We start from the raw sequence: 20,064 nt of genomic DNA on the forward strand, positions 1-20,064 counted from the left end.
TAATAAATTGATATACTCCATGAATGACTTAGATAAATATCCAGAGGAATCTGATGAATGCAAAGAGACCATCCCAAAAACTGATATACTGTATAAATCTATTTAGATATCATTCTTCGGGGGCACCTGTGTGGCTCAGGGCCCAAGCATCTGTCTTCAGCTTGGGTCGTGATCCTGAGGTCCTGGGATTGAGTCCTGCATCAGGCTCCCCATAGGAAGCCTGCTTCTCCCTCTGCCTAGGTCTCTGCCTCTGTGTCTCTCTCATGAATGAATAAAATCTTAAAAAAAAAAAAAAAAAGACCTTTCTTCAAATTACAAAAATCATAGAAAATCAGGGCAGTGGCTGCAATCAGGAAGGAAGTAGATATGGCTATAAAAGGACAACATGAAGGATCCTTGTGGTGATGGAAATATTCTGTATCTTGACTATATTAATATTAATATCTTGGCTGAGATATCGTGCCACAGTTTTACAAGATGTTACCAACAGGGCAAACCAGGTAAAGAGTACATGGGATCCCCTTGCATTATTTCCTACAACTGTGTGAAAAGCTACAATCTAGAGATCTACCATCTCAAAATAGTTTTTAAAAATAGGTGGCATGCTTCATAAGATAACATGAATAAAAGTTTGAGTAAGCAAAAATATTTATTTTTTGAACAAAAGATGCTTAAATATCTTGCCCTGGATACTCACCTACTAACCTTCAACCTGATGGTTCTAGGGACTGCTAGGGGAAGCAGGGTGGACAAAAGGCTAAGAAAGCCATACCTTTAAGCACTGGAAATCCATCAACTGAGTCCAACAAAATAAATCCTTAATTCAGCTCCTCCTCCGAACAGGGAGGATACCTGAAAGCTCCTGCAGAGCTCTACTGAGGATAGGCACAATGACATGTGTAACAGTTGAATTCCTTCAGACCCTTAAGTGAGGACACAACTTCTACGGTGGTCATGGTTGCAGTTTGAAGGAAATTCCCACTGGGAACTTCGAGCACGCCTACAATTTGCAACTGGAAAAAATGAAGCAAGACTGATGTAGAAAAGAGAGAAGGAAAGGTTTTAGTTCCAAATGGCACATGCTTGATTTGTGGCCTAAGGTAAACCACCCCCCGACCCACAGGAACTGGACCTTGAGAATTCCCTTCAGGATGTATGCTGCCAGTAACAGCAGAATCCAATTACAATCATGTGATGTCTCCTGTCATACCAAATTGTTTCATCAAATCACTTTCTATAAATTTAGCAGCAGTCCACATTTCACACACAGCATCCTCTCAATTTGAGGAATTGTAAATGTCTACATGCCATTTCAATGCCAATACCACCCTCTAGTGGCTAGAACGGCTGGCTGGCCTGACGGAGCTGAGCTTGCCTGCCTGCTGTTTTTCTTGTCCTATTGATAGCTCTCTCCTCATCAAATGCCAACTTCGCTAAAGAATTGTTTAACTAAAAACCAATCCATTCTGTAGTGTCATGGATTAGTATACTAGGACGGTAGTAGCTAGTAGGTTGGCTATTCTACTTAAGCTTCTCAGTAATACGAAAATTCACCAAAAAGTTCAGAAAGATTTCATGGGATTCTATTTAAATATCAATATTCCTTATAATTTTGGACTGTAATTCGATTTGCAAAGGCAATTTTTTTGCCCACAACCCTAGGAATACACCTATGGTGTGAATACACAGGTTTTCATTGCCATTTAAAGGGAAAAGGATGGTTTCTACCTCCTCAGAAGGCAAGGATGTTTAAGGAGTTACAGGAGGTAAAAGACACATTTTGGAGGATCTCTTTCCCAGACCAGCTTTGGTCCACCAAACCTCAGAAGAGATTAGGACAGGAGAGGGCTAGGGATGTGAAACTTCATATCTATCTGTGAATCCACCAGCACTAACAGAAACAAATCTGCCAACTTTCTGGATCAGTAACCGCATTACTGTATTTGGAAGACACCATTTTTTGCCTTATAATCAGACAACGGAATTGGTTTTGTATAATAGTATCTTGAGGTATCTTTCAAGCTGTATCTATCACATTCCCAAACCTCACTTTCAGAAGATATTTTAGATGTTTAGCTGGAAGGGCCCAGTCCCTTGAAATCACTCTCCTCTGCCCTGGATAGACTATCAAATATTTATGTTTATATTTTTCACTGAAAATGAAACCACACGGTTTTTTTTTTTAATTGAAGGGGGAAAAAAAACCCCTGTAAAGATAAAATTGGCTGCCTGTCCCCTAGCTACCATGATCTCACGGGAGGGTGGAAGCTTCAGTAGCTTTTCAATTCAAGAGGCAAAGTCACCCTCAAACATATGGGGACAACCAAGACTACACTTTGCAAAGTTGTCTGGCAAATTATCTTGTCCCCTACTAAAAGAAAAATAAATCCCTACAGATATGTGCAGCTGCAAGCAATTACTCATCTCCATTATACACTCACTTAAAAGACTAATTCAAACCCTGCTGCCTACACCTGTGTGAGGCAAGTAAACAAGTTATAAGGGGAAAGGGCAACAATGAAAAAAAGCCTGTCTATAATAGTATGTATATGGTCATTTCCAGAACCCTAGCATTAACTTATCAAGGCATCAAATAACTGTCCTCATTACTAAGTGGTCTGGGTTACTCCCAGGATAAGCAATAGATTGCATCTGTTGCTAAATATTGTCGGTCTCTTATGGAAATACATGTCTCATGCTACCCTTTAGAAATAGCATAAAATTAATTACTTGAAAGAGACCTTAGGGTCCAATAGCCTCATATTTCCACCCAGGAACAGAAGAATGTATGCTTAAAGGTTTCACGAAGGAACCAAAAATCTGCAGAGCATAAATGAGAGATGTGAAAGTTCTACTTCCATTGGACAGGACCTATGTTCCACACAGTGTGCTGGAAACCTGTCATGGGCTATACGATTTTTTAATTTTTACCACATTGTTATTATCATTTTCAAACTTTAGAGAATGGAGGAAACCAGCCCATGATCACACAACTTGAAAGCCACCAAACAGAAATCAGAATCCTCTGACTCCTAAGACCAGGGCATTAAGCCCTCAGGAGCTGAGTGTTTAACACATGGAATCTAGAGGTTGGCTGCATGTTGGGATTACCTGAAGAACCTTATTATTATTTAATGCTAATTTGGTTTAGTAGGTTTCAAGCATGTCCTGGACTTGGGAATTTTCTTCTAAAACTTCTCAGTTAATTCTCCTGTGCAGGTGCTTTTGCAAACCATTGGTAAAACAGAACCGAAAGGGTTTGTGTATTCCTTTTCATAGTGGTGCCAGAAATGGAAGTTTAGCATAGCGCTTAAAAGAATCACTTCAGAGACCATGTAGATCTGGATCTCAATCTCAGCTTTGTCACTTACTAGTTTTATTATCTGGGCAAAATTGACCTCCCTAAACCCTAGTTTTCCCACTGGTAAATGGAAACTCTGTTCACGATGATTAAGTTGAATAGGATTATATAAGAACTTAGCATAGTGCCCGATAGGCAGGAAAGTACCCCCAAAAGGTCACTGTTCCTATTATCTTTGAAAAATATAGGAGTCTAGTGATTTTATTTAATCTACATAAGAAATCATGCATAAAATATAATTTATGTTGATAATTACCCTGGGGAGTTTGTGAGATATATTCACCTATCTTATTTAACACTGTCACATCTCTGTGACATATAAGTGAAAATGAAGTTCAGAGATACCAACAATCTTTCCTAATGGCACCCATTCCTAAGTGACAGAATGAGAATTTGGCCATCTAATGGCTAAGGATGGCTCAAGTTCAAATAAAATAACACTTCATACAAATGGAGACTTTTTATTTTTCAAAACACAGCAAAATTCTAAGTTTTTATTCAATAGAGACTACTTACTATAAACAATTTGGGGAGCTATCATTTGAACTACCTTTGGAGCCAGTTTTTAAGTACAGATACTCCTCATCTTATATACTGGAAGGTATTATCCAGTTTAATCCATGGTACTTACTTTTAAATTATATTTGAGCATGGACTTGATTTCAAGAAATGAACACTAAAGAAAATGAACATGTTTAAAAGATTCTTTAAGTAGTTTCAGAAAAGAAACTTCAGAATGAAGCTATAACAACTTACAAAAATAAGTGGATATATGATATAGGCTTTGCTTTTAGTTCAATTCCTCATTTTTTTAAGGCAGCTCAATATGTGTAGATTCCTAAGAAGGCACAAGTGAGACTTCAGGAAAGTCCAATAACTTGTATCATTACAGAAAAAAAATCTTTTTACCTTCAATTCCAGCCAATCCAAAGGCCCCCAAATCTTTGTCAATAAGGAGTAAATTTTTTGATACAGATGAAATCATCTGAGTTCATTTTCTTTCATGTTATAGAAATAACTTCTGTATTTTAGAGTATCAATTTCTTTATATTTGAATTGTTCTTGAAGTTATACAACTATATCCTATCAATCCTATAATCTTTATGAAATTGATAATATTCTTTTAAAAATGCCTGAAAACAAACCTCAGAAACTTGGTCCTAATATATATGAAATATATGACAAGAAAAATTAAAAGCCAATATAGGTAGCAAATGTAAGTTAGATCCAAAGGCTGTTAAAACTAGAATTGAGCGAGGCCAACCACCTCACCCAACATAGGAGTTAAACTGCAAACAAAGATGTTAAAGGACTTGTCTAGTCTCTCAACAGGCAGAAATGGAAAGTTCATAAAACTTACTTTCTGACTCTAAGACGAAGGTGCCATAACAATGATTTACTCCAAATATCAATAGGATAACTCCTACAGCCATAATGATTTTTAAAATATGGTCACAATGAGATATTATAAGGGGAAGGAGAAAAACTTATTGATGTTGAGTCCAGATAGTATAAGACTGTTGAAAGTCTATGGATTCCAGGGGCTAGAAAATCAATAAGCATCTAGGGTTTACAAAGAGTCATCTACTCACTTTATAAGTAAGAAATCCACAAAAGAGAACATAAAAAATAGCAGTAATAATAGCACACACTGATTTTGCTTCGGGTTGAACATTCAGCCAAGCCACTGATGTGCACATTCTTATCACAGCAGCATTAATAGGTAGGTTCTATTAGTATCACTGTCTTTTTTTAAAAAAAAAAAATGAGGAAACTAAGCAAGAGTGTCAATAACTTACTGAGGCCACCTAGTTGTTGTGATACACAGTCTCTTAAAATGGCCCCTACAATTCCTGCCTTCCGGTATTCATATTTACTAGTAACTGATTTCTAACAAATAGAATATAGCAAAAGTGATGGGAAGTCACTTCCGAGATTGGGTTACAAAAGACTGACATCTGACTTAATGGCACTGTTTCTAGTTCTAGCTTGCTCACAACAATGAAGCCAGATGCCATGATATGAGCTGCTCCATGGAATGAGGCACTTCTGACCAAGCGCTAGCAACAGGCTGAAGCCCTCAATCCAACAGCACACAAGGGACTGACTCCTACCAGCTACCACATGATTTGAGTTTAGAAACTAATCTACCCACAGTATCTTTAAATAATGGCAGCCCAGGCCAACACCTTGGCTACAGTTTGTGGGAGACTCTAAAGATCCAGCTAAGCTTCATCAAGATGGCAAACCTACAGAAACTGAGATAATACTGTTTTAAGCCACTAAGATTTGAGATAATTTGTGATGCAACTGATAATATATCCAGTACATTAAAATCTCAAGATTTAAGGGTATCTGACTTTAAAATCTATTCTCTTATCCAACAATATCACAAGGACAATCTATGCAGATCATAGTTAACCTATAATATGATGGCTATGTCCATGTTTTTATCCTTTGATTCATTTTAAAATTACCGAAAATTATTGCGAAGTGTCAGGAACTCCTCTACATTCTAAGATATGAAGATGAGACAAGTGAGCTTATTGACTTTCTATTAGGGAAGAAAAACATGCAAACAAATCAGCATTGTTAAGTTACCACTCAAATTCAAGTTGTAGATAATTACTTTCATGACAAAATTTAATTCCAAATATTTACTTTCCAGATTTTAATGTAGATATCCCCTGAGCATCTAATTCCTACTTTCGTTAGCTTTTTTTTTTTTTTAGCAGCACAGAACTGAACCTTATTTTACACACAATGTTATTTAGTATAAAACCCACTATTCACTTCTATCTTTTTGCTCAACCTTAGCACCTAAGTATTTTAAACAATGCTTTCTAAAATTAATAAAGTAGATATACAGCAGAGGGGGTATTAGAAAAACCTATAGGAAAAGAACAATAGCTGATCTAGAAGTACTAACTGGAAGGGAATTTTTGGGAAGAAAAAAGGCAAGGGTGACAGCAAAGAGCTAAGGGTGTATTGATTGCCTGCTATAGGGAGCCCATGTGCTGACTCCTCTCCCCACCTTTTCTTTTTTGGTGCAATTGCAGAGAGTTCACACTAAGATGATAATCCATGGCATATTTGAAAATGTATCTGACTTAATTAGCAAAGAATGACAGAGTGGATAATGATGGCACTGAATGTTGACTTTGGGTTCCTGATGGTTTTCAGGAGAATTTGTCTCAGTTTGGTTGAGGAGACTGACAGGGCTATGAAGTAAAAACAGTGACAGAATGAAAAATGATGTGTTTTCCTCAAGCTATTTGATCAAGAGCTGGAGCAGTAGATATAGATTTTCCATGAATTTACATTTTAATATCCGTAAATTTCTTTCTGCTTCAGATAGATTAGTCTTTTTCATCTTTTCAAAAATATTAGCTTTGGATTACTTCTTGGTTTTACATATTTTCCTTAACTGTCCTAAGTGCTGTATGTTCCACCCTACAAATGACTCTTAGGGGAATTATAGCAATATTTAAAAATTTTCTCAGAAGTAAAGAAACTTCATACTAAATTAGTATATCCTAATCATTCCTACCAGACACATTGTCTAGCAGGTAACTATCTTCTCAAGACATTATCCACCAAGAACACAAAGACTCCATTTGAATTTTTTTAAACAGACTATTTTCACAGTTCTAGAGAACGGAAGATCAAATTCCCAGCATGGTCGAATCTGTTAAGAACTCTCTTCCTAGGTTACAAATGTCGGCCTGCTTGCTGCATTCTCACATGGGAGGGATAAAGAGGGGGAATGAGGGATAGGGAGATCATTCTAGTCTTTTCCTCTATTCTTATTAGGATACTAATCTTGGGACACCTGGATGGCTCAGGATTTGAGTGTCTGCCTTTGGCTCAGGGAGAGATCCCAGGGTCCTGGGACTGAGTCCCACATCAGCCTCCCCACAGGGAGCCTGCTTCTCATTATGCCAATGTCTCTGCCTCTGTTTCTCATGAATAAATAAAATCTTTAAAAAAAAAAAAAAGACTAATCTCATCAAGGAAAAAGTCTATCTTCATGACATCATCTAAACCTAATTGCCTCACGAAGGCCCCACCTCCAAGTATCACATTTTTGAGATTAAGGCTCCAAGAAATGAATTTGGAGGGGACACAAATATTCAGTCCTGACCTTCCATTTAGTGCTAATGGAAGGGCTAACGAGCTCTAATAGGGTGAAAAGATGCTGTGCTCAGCCTTTGTTGCCATAGTCCTGAGCAGCTAAGGCAAAGCAATTAGGTCAAACTGGACTATCTATGAAGCACAACTGATAGAATAACCTATATATGAGGAAAACCAATGGAACAGAAATTTAAAACAAGTATAACAAGTATACAGAAATGACAGGAGACAAAATAAGCATGATGAATGCTAAGACCTGAAAGCTGGGACAAGATAAATGATTTTCAATTTTTGAAAAACTGTATATGGAAGATCTTGTGTTGAAACGAAAACTGAACTTAAGAAATTAACAGCAGAATGGACAAAGTTAAACAGCAAATTAGTGAGCTGAAAGATTGGGTTGAGGCAATTGTCCAGAAAACACAAAGAAGTAATATTTTAAAAGTACACATAAAAAGAGATATAAAGAAGTAGAATTGTCCGAAAAGAAAGGAGAGAAATTATTTGAAGAAATGACAGTTGAGACTTTCCCAAGACAGACTTCAGAACACAGCAAGAGCTTAGACTGTAAGAGGGTTTGAGAAGAAGTCATCCTCAAGACCAAAAAAATTTTAACAAAAAGAGTTCTGAAGGGGAAGAAAGAAGCAAATCTTCGGAAAAACCTGAAAATTGATGTCCAATTTCTTAGCTGTATTGGATACATGAATATGATATGTTAATATCCTCAAATTGCTGAAGAGATCATTAACCCTAAAATATTATATCCTACTATGCTATCATTTGACAGATAAAAGCTTTTTCAGATTTATGAGAGGTGAGAAACTATGCCAACAATTGAAGTTGTTTGAAAGATATTCTACAGAAGAGAAGAAATGAATACAGAATAAAGAGCTATGGGAAGTAAGCAGAAATAAATTTATAAATTTTGTGGTTTAAATAAAGAGGAACAGGAGGAGGAAGGAAGGAAGACAAGGAGAGAGGTGGAGTCGGGGAGGACAGAAAAAGACAACAGAAAAACAAAATACACCCTTACTCTGGAAGGAAGGAAGGAACAAGACCTTAAAATACCAAGAATTCAGAAATGGAGGCGAGGTAGGAAAAGACAACAGGAAGGTCAGAATGTGATACTATCCTCTCCTTATTTGAGATGGAGGAAGGAGCTGGGGCAGGCCTGAGACAGATGCACTTTATAAATGGATAGGAGAAATAGGTACAATTATGGCTTTCAATTTAGGAGTAACTAACAGGATCACTATTAAAGCTCAACCTACAAGCCCACAAAAAAAAATGTTGAGAAAGGAAAAAGCATAGCAAATAGGAAACAGATCATTGTCAAAAATCTGAAAGTGTGGTAAGTTATATTTTCTGATGTAGAATCACTCCTTGAGATAAACTATACTTACTCATGATGCATTTTTTAAAAGCTATCAAATTTATCTACACGATATATTAAGATTTTTGCATCTATGTTCATAAATGAATGGCCCTATGATTTTCATGGATTGTATGGTGTGTGTATATATATCAAAGTTAATCAGCCCATGTATTATTCAAGCAGTTTTTTTTTTTTTATCCAAGTTACAGAAAACTTAGATATCTTTACTATTTGTGCTTTGAAGAACCTATAAAACACTTCAGGTCTAGCATATTTTATGCAAGGGTGGATTCTTACCATTTTAAGGTCTTTAATGGTTAACAAAAGGCTCTTTTCAGTCTGGCCCATTTATATCTCCAGATATATTATCCTCAATTTCTTACAATCTGTCATCCAGCCAAACTAGCTTACTTGCAGTCATATGAAACTTATCCCTACCCCTGCCCTGTCCTATTCTGTCCCACTCACTTGTCCTTTGCACAGGTTAGCTCTTCCTGAAATCACCACTCATCCACCTACCTATACTTAATCAGCAGGGATAAATTTGGCATTTCATGTCTCAGCCTGTACATTTATTTCTTCTCCTGAATACTTCTTTAATCCACTCTCTGAAGGGCCTGTAAAGGTCCTGTACATTGGATTGGGTCAACTCCAACAAATACCACTTTTCCCATTTGCACATGTAGTTCAATGCTTACACATTTTCACTTCATTTTAAGTTCCCTTTGGTCAGAACCCAAAAGCATGGAACGCATGGTTCCTGCCACAGTTCCCACCCCCATCTCCTCTGTTCCACTGAGCCACACTGACCTCAAGATGCAGGAGCACTTCTCAGGCCTCAGCAGCCCAAGGATACTAAGAAGGGAATTTTAAGATTAATCTACAAGAAACAAGTTGTATTTCTTAATTAGCAGGACCCATCTTTTACAGGACCATCTAGTTACCAAGATATGCCATTCACACTGAGAGAAGCCTCTCCCTTATTGTCTCAACCTCTTCACATGAGCCTATGACCATACCTCACAACCCTGATTTACCACTAACAAAATCCTGAACACATTGTTCTGACACCTTTCCGTCAATGTGTATTGCTAGGAGGGAAGTGGGGGAGAGGCAACTGATAAGATGCCACTGGGCTAAAGGTAAACCTGAAATCAGAAATGAGGCTAAGGCCCAGCTTGGTACATTGGGATAGTGACTTTAGTATTACCTTCCCTTCTACTTAGATAAGCATCCCTCTCTAGCTCACAGGATCCCTACCAAAGAGGTGATAAAGTAAGATTTCTCATCTGGAGGTGTTTCATAAACTAAAGAATTATACAAACAAAAGGTATGAAGGGAGCAAAGAATTGTTGGCTGCCCTTAAAGGCTGCAATATTTTGTGGCCAGCTTGCACCATTTTGTGTACTAAATAGAATTTTCTAAATGGCAGTCTCCTGGCTTCAAACATTCATATAATTTCTGCTAACTAAACATTTTGTTGACTTCTTAGAGAAAGCACCAGACTTTTCCATCTTCAGATACATGTAACAGGGTCAAAACAATTTAACTCCCAACTCAGATGTGCAAGGTGAATAAACCATTAGTCTGATTAATGTAATCTTTCTTTCAATTCCCTAACTTCTCAATCCACTTTAGACATAATCTGACTCAGTAATTTAAACAGTCCTTTAGAATAGTATTCTATGTCTCTAAGGCTGCTCAGAGTTCCAGGTTCCCTCTATCTGCCCTGCCTCTCCTGCAGTCTTGGCATCCAGGTGTATAGAAGAGTCAGGTGTGTGAGTCCTTGGGAAAACCAAAGGTCCTGTAATCTCGTACTGAGCCTCTGGAACAACAGCTTCAGTCGGCTTGGTTGCTCCAAGGCTCTGCTGGCCTTCCTGAAAATGATAGAATTCAGGTTTATTCTTGATGTGCTTCTGTGCTGACTCATTATAGTTTGCCAGGCCCTTGAGTTACATCATCGTTGCCAGTCAAGGATCACTGCATACAGCTCTATCAGCTCCCTTAAAAGGCCCTCAGGCTTTTAATTCAGTGACCTTCTGACAGGAATTGGGGTGACTCAGGAAAGCTCAACTGCTAGCTCTCCTAGGCTGACCCTGCAGTCTGCTTTCCCATGGTGGTACTCAGAAAACAAGGAACAGTTCACCCCTTTCTCTGTCCTGCACCAGCCTCATTTACCCAACACACCAATTTCTCCAGTCTAAATCTGAAGGACGAATGAGCAACATGCGTCCTGCTATCTCCTTCCTCACTTCTAATCTCTGCACACAGCAAACAGAAGCAGTGTTAGTTTTGTTCTCCTACACCCTCCTCACTCTCCCTCAGAGAGCCACACTAGTATTAACAGACAAGGCATCTTCTTTACACCTGGGAAGATTCTGCTTATTTGTTGATCCATCAGCCTTATTTGTTGATGTTCTTAAGGGAACCAGAACATCCTTCCTCAAGACTATTATGGCTTACAAATCTATTATCTTGCTGACTAATCTGATTTGGGTTATCAAAATCAGAGAAGGTCCTTTGTAAAATATTCTGTTCCCCAGAACTTCCCCCTCCCAGCTCCCCCAAGATAACTGCTGAGGGAGATGTAGCAAGAGTGTTTGCATTCAGAAAGGGGACAGAAGAAAGCAAACTAGGAAGTTTGAAAGTGTTAACCCCTGTGACAGGTAAATACACTGCGGTGAGATATAACACCTTCTTGGAAGGATGGGGAGTAGAGTGCAGACATAGACCTCCTTGGAAGCCTGAGCTCCTCAGGCTTCCTTAGATTTTATTTAATACAAAGGACTCCCTGGTATTCAGGAAACCTGGAAGACATAGCCAGGAGAGGTTCCAAGTCTGAGTGGTCAATCCTAATAATCCATGGTCAAGGTCCCAGCTACTAATGATGGTATTAATGGGGAAGCATCAGGCTAGGGATAGCTGGAATCTCCGTGTTTGTCAACAGCAGAGAGCACTAACGCAGGTGTTTTCAGGCAGCAGGCTGAGAGCATGTGTCTGAAACAGTTGGCTAGAATAGGATATCAGAGAGTGGAGAGGGCTTCTAGGGAACTGAAGTAAAGAAATGTTTTAAAGCTCAAACACTGGGCAGCTCAGGTGGCTCAGCAGTTTAGTGCCGCCTTCTGCCCGGGGTGTGATCCTGGGGACCCGGGATCCAGTCCCACGTCAGGCTCCCTGCATGGAGCCTGCTTCAGGGGTTGGCAGCATTGAGAAGGTATAAAAAAGCATCTCAGAAATCCATCAAGTGTAGTAACTTGCTACATTTCACTTGACGTTAAATAAGAATGAATCTTTAGAGTAAACCTCTTTTTGTCTATCTATGGGTAGGGATAATAGGATATACTCTATCACAATTGATCCTTAAGTATGTTTAAGTCAGGGATCACAAATCCATGTGGCCCCAGGGTTCTTTCAGGCAGGACCACTGTGTAGGACAAAGGGTGAACCACAGGGTTTGTGGGCTGTGCAAACAGAGAAGCATGCCTTCTCGTAAATATTAAAATCTACATTTTACTTAAGCCTGGGTGACAAGACATCTGCTGAATCCCTTTCATCAGCAGGGTACCACTTACAACCGCCAGTATATACAAACAACTCCTGGATCTTCTGAAGAAATGGAATTAGTTTCTATTTCATAAAACAAGTGAAGTTTTTGGTGTGTGAATTAGAGTTCTCCTCTGCATGTCCGAGGACACATGCACCTATGGCCAGAGACAAAGAACAAGTCTATCTACTTTGAAGGAGTGAAAATAAATGAGATGACCAATTAAGATACAAATATCACAGGTTTCGGCCAGCCCAGATGGCTCAGCGGTTTAGTGCCACCTTCAGCCTAGGTTGTGATCCTAGAGACCCAGGATCGAGTCCCATATCAGGCTCCCTGCATGGAGCCTGCTTCTCCCTCTGCCTGTGTCTCTGCCTCTCTCTCTCTCTCCCCCTCTGTGTCTCTCATGAATAAATAAAATCTTAAAAAAAAAAAAAACAAATATCACAGGTTTCAAATCTTTCTCCAAAAACATGAGCCTAAGACACTAATCCCTTTCATATCTTCTCATCTTTGAAGATAACCTGAGTTGGAGAAAACCATGGATCGATGGGTGGGAAGAGGAGGTGGAGGGAAGGCAAACAGAAAGCCCAAGGCTTCTAGTGTGTTAGTCCTGTAAGCACTCAAGTCTTTCCTTCACTTTACAACATTGGGGCTCTTTATCATAATCCAAATCAGAGTCACATTTGCCTGCAGATGTTTCTTTTTGCTTGTCCAGTGCTTTTAAGTCTTTGAATTATCTTCCAACCTTTAAAAATTGGGAGATTTCAGAAGCCAAATAGAGGATGCTCCCCAGATGGGAATTGTACTCTCCGGTTCAACACAGTACCCACCACAGAGCTTGCCTTTTATCACCATCTTGGGCTATTGTTGTGGGTTTTTTTGTTTTTTAAGATTTTATTTATTTATTCATGAGAGACAGAGGGAGGAGCATGCAGAGGGAGAAGCACACTCCATGCAGGGAGCCCGACATGGGACACTATCCAGGGTCTCCAGGATCATGCCCTGGGCTGAAGGCGGCACTAAACTGCAGAGCCACCTGGGCTGCCTGTTGGGTTTTATTTTTAAACAACTGATTACTTCGATTTTCTGCCTGGCACCACGGGCATTGGAGTCTATAATTCCTCCCCTAGAATTCCTTTCCCACCTCCCCTTCTCTGCTGTGCCCCCATCACCAGGGCTGCATTCAGGATTGCCACTCCATGCTCAACCCTCTGTTCATGTACACATGGAAATGTCAGAGAGAAAATGCAGTGTGTGCATAGTCAGATGTGTTTTCCCAACAAAGGACTAATGGCTTCAGAGGGATAGTCATGACTCCACTAATCCTGACTCTACTACCTGCCTGAAGGCAGACTGGGCTTTTGACTTCAGCCCCGGACAGCAGTTGGCAGTTTCTGGAGATATTCTCACATAAATGCCTAAAGGAACTTGTTCCAAGAGTTGTTATACATAAATTTCCTCTTTCTGGAAAAAGAGCTAACAGATCTTAGTGTTATCTGCTTAATAGTCATAGTTTCTCTACCTTCTAAGAGGAAACAAACATCAACAAACCTGAGGAGTACTATTAGGAGGGTGTGAACAAGCTATGCTTGAGATAAAAATGGACTTCCTTTTTTTTTTTTTCTAAGTTTGTTTCATTTTCTGCCTCCATGTATGGAGTTATAGAACTTATCAAGATCTTGTAATTAAATCTTTAAAAACCTACACTTCTAGCCTCACTGATTGTAGGGCTTCATCCTTCTCACAGAAACATCACTTGTGTTAATGGCAGCATCTGACCACCTTGGAAGTTTAGCCTGGGACTCAGAGGTGACACTGCCAGGGACCCTCTGAAGATGCAATGGGCTGATGGCTTCTTTTCTACCAAACAAAAGCCAACCCTAAGAGAGTAAGAGAAGTCATTTGTGAAAAGTGGGTACTATCTGTTCGGGGAAAGCAAGCATAGACTTAGAAGTGGCAGGCAGGGAATATAGACAGAATTTTGACCAAGGGTTATTTGCTTGTGTATACAAGAAACAGGTTTTAAATATTTCCTAGCATATTTGTCTTTGATAATTGTTTTCTTGCAGCCCTTCAATTTTTGCCATAGAGAAGAGAAAACAGGTACCACCTGAGGCACAAGAAAATGTAGAGGCAGGTTCCTATTAGTCAAAGAAGGGAAAGGAGAAGGCCTTGGTGTGAGTGAAGGAGCTGTCAGAAATAAAGATGGCCTGTAAGCAGTCAGATACATTTCAAGTGGTGCAGTAGGGAATAAATTAAGAAACCCAATTGGCTATGGGTCTAGGCATGTTTTAGAATCAACTTCATCAGTAATGGAACACATTTCCTCATTTTTAAGCTCATCTTTTTTTCCAACTGGTTATAAATAGAAAATAGGAGGGGTGTGATTTATCAATTCCTCCTTTAGCCCCAATAAATAGCAGTAGGAGATTGAGTGTAGAATATTAGAATTTAATCAAAGCTGCACTTCAGGAGAATTGTTAACATCTTAAACAATGATAGGGATAAAATGGGCTACTGAATCTGGCTAAGGATCATTGTCAACCTTCCATGAGAAATAGAAATGAAACTGTACTGTCATATAGCAGGTCAAATGAAAAGGACTTAAGAGATGAGCGATACAAGAAAACTCAGCTGCAGAACTAAAACTTTGAAGAAACAGTTCCAATAAACCAAAATCAGACTTCTGTTCTTCCCAAATGCCAAGTCTAAGAGTAGAAGATGTTATATATACCTGTTCTCTTTCACAAATGACATCTAAAAATTTTAAAGAATAAAAAGTTACAAGGAAAGCCATTGGACATTTACAATGTTAACATCAGAAATGTAATGTTTTACCTTAAACTTCTATCAAAAAATGGCAGAACAAATGTTATTGTTCTAAAACAATTATTTCTTGTGACAGAAACCCTGCACATAACGAAGGACAAAATATGAGAGCACCAAAGTGAAGGGCATTGTGAAGATCAGAAGTAGAAAGTGAAGGAACATGAAGACACATCACCCTATATATCCTGTCCCTTCCTCTCCTGTAGTAAGGTGCATAGACAAGGTCCTAACCATCACTCACCAGTGAAGCACACATTCAATGAGTCACCTACAACTTCCTTCATCAAACCTCAACATTTAGGCCAAAGGGAATTTCCCCCCCCTCCACAAACTTCTTAAGTCCTATGGCTGCTTCCTGCTGAACTCATGACATGGACAAGGCAGTGGGTTCCCAAAGCCCTTCAACTCATGACTTCAATTTCTTTTTTTTTTCCATTCAGCTCCTCAAACTAGTTCCTCTATACCTTCCCCTCTCCCCAAATGTGCTTTTCTGATATGATTTGGTATTTCCACTCTCCCCTCAAAGATTTCTCGCAGGACACACCTCACCCTGAAATTTCTTCCTCATCCTGGCTCCTACTCTAGCCAAACACCCCTACTTCATCACCTATCAATTCATGGGCTTTTCACTAATTTTCCCAAAAGCTTTCACCATCCACATTTTCTAACCCTTATTAGAAAAGGGCAGTCTGAGGATTCATTCTGCTTAAACATACCAGTTCTAGGAATTTCTATTTACTCACAGAATTTTTATACCTATGCAAGCAAAAGGGTAAATGTAGTTTATGGAGGTAGGAAGGATTTCTAGATTATTCTTTCATCTGCCTTTGGAGGGTAAGAAATGATCTTGCCTCTGTTATATGCCTCTCAGAATAGCAATAGCAATGGTTTTAATAATGAAGTTGAAATTCTCCACAAGTCTGCTTCCATTCTTCAAGGCAAAAAAAGGAATATCCCCTCATGCCTATTAGGAAAATTACTATCCAAAAACAACAAGTGTTCATGATATGGAGAAAAGGGAATCCTTGCACAGTTAATGGGAATGTAATGGTACAACCATTATGGAAAATAGTATGAAAAGTCCTTAAAAATTAAAAAATTGGAACTACCATATGATTCAGCAATCCCATTTCTGAGTCCATATCCCAAAGAATTGAAAGCATGGTCTCAGAGAGATACCTGCACATTCCTGTTCATAGCAATATTCACAACAGCCAAGAGGCAGAATCAACCCAAACATCCAACAGATTAGTGGATTAACTAAATGTGATATACAGGCCTTAAAAAAAAATGTGATATACAGTGGATTAACTAAATGTGATATACAGGCCTTCCTGTGGAAGGAAATCCCGCCACATGCTACTATATGGATGAACCTTCAGGACATTGTGCTAAGTGAAGCCAATCATAAAACGACTGCATGATTCCACTTAGGAGGTATCAAAAGTAGTCAAATTCATAGAAACAGGAGAATGGTGGTTGGCAGGAGCTGAAGGGAAAAGGGAAAAGAGTTGTTTAAGGAGTACAGAATTTGTTTTTCCAAGATTAAAAAATCTGGAGATCCGTTTCATAAGAACATAAACATACTTAACCTTACTGAACTGTACACTTTAAAATGGTTAAGATGCTAAAGTCTTGCGTTTCACAACACAATTAAAAAGTGCATTCAGCCTCATGTCTAAATGTTACTTGATGTATTATGATGTTCTCAAAATCTGTTGATTCATACTATACTGTACACCTGAAACTATTATTAGGTTAACTGGAATTTAAATAAAAACTTTTAAGAACAACCCTGCTGATTCAGTCCATTCAATAAAATCTTATTGAATTGATGTAAAATGAATAGCTCAAGTTAGTTTTTGTTCTGCATTATCTAAAACTTCCATAGACAAGGCCTGAAGCATGTGAAGGTTTCTGTGTGGCTAATCCAGTATATAAAAATATTAATAAGCATTCCCTGTTTGGGACCTCTACCAAATATTGTAATAGAAAGTATAGTGGAAGTGGAGGGGACCAATTTCCCCTTCTCCAAGAAGCAGGAACTGGAGCTTTCTTCCTGTGGTGTTTGGGAATCTGAACTGGTAATAAAGATGGAGACTATAAGTTTTAATGATTGAAACAAAGGTAGATGGTTTGAGGTCACTGTCCAGAAAAGAGAATCCAAACAGAACGCCCATTGAAGGGGAAGGACTGATCAAGAGAAGTGGATGGAGTCCAAGGAAGAGAGTGGATGAAAAGGCTGGAAATCTCTCTTGACTTCCCTTACCAGGTTAAATGGCCACTTCTTCTACTCTCCTAAAACCACAAGCTCTTCTTTATAGCCTTCTTTTCAGTGAGAGTTATCATACAATAAGTGTAAATACTTGTCCTGAATCCAGTACCCTAATTATGGCCTAACCAGAAGGGAAAAGAGGGAAGCCACCTTCCTAATCATATCACAGACAAGGAAAGCTGATCCGAGAATTGTGGATAGTTGGTCATCAAGATTGGTAACTCTTAAAACTTGAGTACTTGGCCCAACCCACAGCCCCAAATTTAAGTATTGGAACAGAGTATACCTACCCTTTTGAGAGTTAAATTTCAATCTGGGAGACTGGAATCCAGAGAGAGGTTAAAGTAGGATATTAACCAGCAACTGTTGATTTGCTATTTAATCAGGGTTTCTCTTAACCATTTAACAGCTGCCTTGGAAAAAGGGAGTAGAGGAGAATCAAGAATCACTCAGATTTGTGGAGACAAATCCAGATATGCTCTTATTGAGAAGACTGGATTTTTTCATAATGTTCATATCTTTCATCAAAGCTTTAACACTGCTAAAGACTTGTGAATTAGGATACTTTTAAAAGGTTTTGGGTTTCCTGAATTAGGAAGTTAAAAACTAGAGGATGACTAATTTTTTAAATACCACAGTAAATAGTAAGGCTGCCCATATAAACTCAATAAACCTCAGTATCCTTTTTCCCCCCATAAGCCACCCAAAGCAGCACTTATTCAGGTGTAAAGAATTTATCTGAAAAATCATGTATAACTTACTTAAATTTGAATCCCAATTGTACTACATTCTTGCTATGTGGTCCTAAAAAGATTTAAGCTCTCTGAACCTTCATCTTCTCTTCCAGAAAATGGGCACAATACTATTTGTGTCATGGGATTGTCGTGAGGGTTAAATGAGTTGATCTGTGTGAATGCCTAGAGCAGTGCCTGATCCAGAAGATAGCTGTATTCATGCTAACCCTTATTTCCTAATATTCACCAGGTTGGTTAAGACTGGTTCAGTCTGAATCTTCGTACTTAAAACACATGACCAAACCTCCATAAAATGAAGTTCACCCATTTAAAATGAGAAATACCATGTGTTTCCTTCAGAGTTTGATGAAATTTAAATGAGATAATCCACATAAAGCATTTCATCTAGTGCCTGGTCCAGGTTAACTTGTCAGTTTTTGTTTTAGCTTTCATACATTCAATTAACAGCTTTTGAAGGCATTTCTACTTAAGGCATTGGGCAAAAAGTCTCTTATTCTCAGAAATCTTATTCCCTCTTACTGAATTAAGATATGTATCATTATGATGGGGAGTTGCTAGAAGAATGGACAGCACAGATAAATCATGGGCAGAGTGCCAAGGACAGACACTCAGGAAAAGGCCTCATGGAGGGGATGGCATCTGAAACAAACTTTAAAGGATGGATAAGACATTGAGGGATAGAAATAGAAGACTGCGTAAAGACTTCTTACATGTGAAGAAATGGAGTCTAAAGAGCTAAAGTCACTTGTTCCAGAACCCTTAATTAGCGGGGGTGAGGGTGGGGGGGTTGGAATGCAGGCCTGCATCCAGGCCACTTGGCACAGAGCCCATGCTCTCCTACAGTTTCACCCAGATTCCTCCAGAAGTCTTCCATCTCTCTTCTTGCAGAACAATATTTAGAGAATGCATTTTAAATATTAAATAATTCAGAGATGCCTGGGTGGCTCAGTCAGTTAAGTGTCTGATTTCAGCTCAAGTCATGATCTCAGGGCCCTGGGATTGGCAGGGAGTCTGCTTCTCCCTCACTCCCTTCCTCTGCTCCTCTCCTTTGCTTGTCCTTGCTCTCAAATAAAATCTTTAAAAATAAATAAATATTAAAAGTAAGACTAAACTACAGAAAACTTCCTGGCCCGGTTAACATCCTAATTCCCATGACTATAAACCCTCTGTTCTTTCTCTACTCACTGAGACCTAGGCCTCCATCACAACCCGAACCCTGGGAAGACCCATTGGGTTTAAATGAAAAAGCATACTACATTTGGAGAACAAGAGACCTGTTGGCCTGCTTTCATCTTGGCATTATGTCTTCACTCCAGATGTTTATAGAGCTGCTGTATCAGGAGAGGGCCAATCCACTGAGGAGGGCAGGAAGAATGACAGCACTAATTTTGTGTAACCTTGAGAGATTTCATCTTGAGTTTTTCCTCCCAGAGTGGGAATGGTGACATTTACTATATATTCCTCCTACATTGACCAAAGCCCAAGTTTATTAACGTTTCTGTTTTTCTCAGGGAGGCACTGAAACCTGCAAATCTGATGCTTTCTGATATTGGTTGACACTCATGACCCAATGGGGACCCATTGGTCACCAACAGCAGTGACTTTTCAGAAAAACTTGTCATAAACCAAGTTAACTACCAAGGGTAATAGCCTATTCTCTTCTGCCCACTAGATATATTAATCTGTTTTCTATTGATTTTAGTTTGTTCCCAAGTAGTTTTCTTCCTGTACTCTTTCAAGTTGTGGGTCATAAAAAAAGACCTCGAATGGTACTAGATGCAATTAGAT

This window comes from Vulpes lagopus, chromosome 5 (assembly GCF_018345385.1).
Source record: "Vulpes lagopus strain Blue_001 chromosome 5, ASM1834538v1, whole genome shotgun sequence".
NCBI lineage: Eukaryota > Metazoa > Chordata > Mammalia > Carnivora > Canidae > Vulpes > Vulpes lagopus.